General features: G+C 44.3%; 1 protein-coding gene across 1 annotated transcript in view; it reads left to right on the top strand.

Annotated features, from left to right (window-relative positions):
- Positions 1–2030, top strand: part of Tmem135 (transmembrane protein 135) — a 186545-nt gene that overhangs the window by 45272 nt on the left and 139243 nt on the right. The gene's annotated exons all lie outside the window — the stretch shown is intronic.

Genomic DNA, 2030 nt, shown 5'->3' with positions numbered 1-2030 from the left:
TCTCTCTCTCTCTCTCTCTCTCTCTCTCTTTCTTTCTTTCTTTAATGGAAGAAGGAAAAACTTAAATTTGAGTATTTCCTGTATATTTCAATTGCTAGGCTAGTATTGAATGGCTGGGAGAACCTGATACCACTTCATTAGTTTCTGTCAGTGACTTTCACTTATTTGAGAACAGAATCAACTCACTGCCACCTGCCCTTTGGCATTCTTCTTTTCTAGCTTTAAATCTTTGATGGGTTACAAGTTTGTACCTGTATATCCAGCTCTCTCACCCCCTGTTTAATTTCTTACTCTGCCTGTGCTGTTGTTTTAATGGGAGAAAAGAGTTAAGGATGAGTTCTCATGATGAACCTTTAACATTAAAACCCGTGTGTGATAGCATAATCAACTCAATCCCTAAGTCTGCAGGATGAAACCAGTGCCACGCGGTATCATAGTGTACATATAATCCAGATACTGTTGCATGTTTACCACTTAACCTTGTCATAGCATTTTTCTTTCCTTTTTAAAATTAAATTGTTTCATTTATTTACATTCCAAATGTTGCCTCTCACCCTTCCTGGTCGACCCTCCTAGAGTTCTTCACCCCATCCCTTCTCCCTTTTACCTGTGAGAGGGTATTCCCAGGCCCCTCGCATCCCTCTTCCCTTGGGCATCAATCTCTACAAGATGATTAGGTATATCCTCTCCCACTGAGGCTAGACAATGCAGTCTTCTGCTACATAAGTTCCAGGCCTTGGATCATGTATGCTCTTTGGTTGGTAGCTTAGTTTCTGGAAGCTATGAGGGGTCTGGGTTAGTTTATATTGTTGTTCTTCCAATGAGGTTGCAATTCCCTTCACCACCTTCAGTCCTTCCCCTAACTCTTCCATAGGAGTCTCCAACCTCAGTCCAGTGGTTGACTGTATCTGCATCTGTCTTAGTCAGCTGCTGGCAGAGCCTCTCAGAGGACAGCCATGCTAGGCTCCTGTCTGTAAGCACAACACTGCATCAGGAATAATGCCAGAGTGGTGCCTGCCCATGGGATGGATCCCAAGTTGGGCCGGTCACTTGATGGCTTTTGCTTCAGTCTCTCTCCAGTTTTTGTCTCTGCATTTCTTTTAGACAGGAACAACTCAGGGTCAAAAAATTTGAAGGTAGGTGGGTGGCCCCATCCCTCCATTGAGGGCCATGACTATCTACTGGAGGTGGTCTCTTCAAGTTCCATCTCCCTACTGTTGGGCATTTTGGCTAAGATCATCCCCATTTATTCCTGGGAGCCTCTCATATCCCAGGTCTCTGGGACTTTCTAGAGGTCCTCCCAGCCCTCAGCCTCCACAGCTGTATATTTCCATTCATTCTCCTGGCCCTCTGGGCTTCTCTCATGTCTTCCCCCATGCCAGATCCTGCCCCCTTTTCTGTTTCCCTCCACTCTCCCACCCAGGTTCCTCCCCTCTGCCTCCCATGATTATTTTGTTCCCTCTTCTAAGTGGTATTGAAGCATCATCACTTGGGCCTTCCTTTTTGCTAAACTTCATTTGATCTGTGAGTTATAAGTATTCTGTACTTTGTGGCTGATATGCACTTATCAGTATGTACCATGCATGTCCTTTTGGTTCTGGGTTACCTCTCTCAGGACAATATATTCTAGTTCCATCCATTTTCCTGCAAAGTTCATAATGTCCTTTTTTTTTTTTTTAACAGTTCCCTAGAATTCTGTATTGCACCCTTGGTTCAGTTCTTTTCTTTTCTTTTCTTTGCTTTTCTTTTCTTTTCTTTTCTTTTTCCAATTTTTATTAGGTATTTACTTCATTTACATTTCAAATGCTATCCCCAAAGTCCCCTATACCCTCCCCCCTTCCCCACTCCCCTACCCACCCACTCCCCCTTCTTGGCCCTGGTGTTCCCCTGTATGGCGCATATAAAGTTTGCAAGACCAAGGGGCCTCTCTTCCCAATCATGGCTAACTAGACCATCTTCTGCTACATATGCAGCTAGAGACACGAGCTCAGGGGGTACTGGTTAGTTCATATTGTTGTTCCACCTACAGG

This window comes from Mus pahari, chromosome 1 (assembly GCF_900095145.1).
Source record: "Mus pahari chromosome 1, PAHARI_EIJ_v1.1, whole genome shotgun sequence".
NCBI classification, from domain to species: Eukaryota; Metazoa; Chordata; class Mammalia; order Rodentia; family Muridae; genus Mus; species Mus pahari.
The sequence above is the reverse complement of the archived record's forward strand: the minus strand, read 5'-3'. Positions and strand labels throughout refer to the sequence as shown.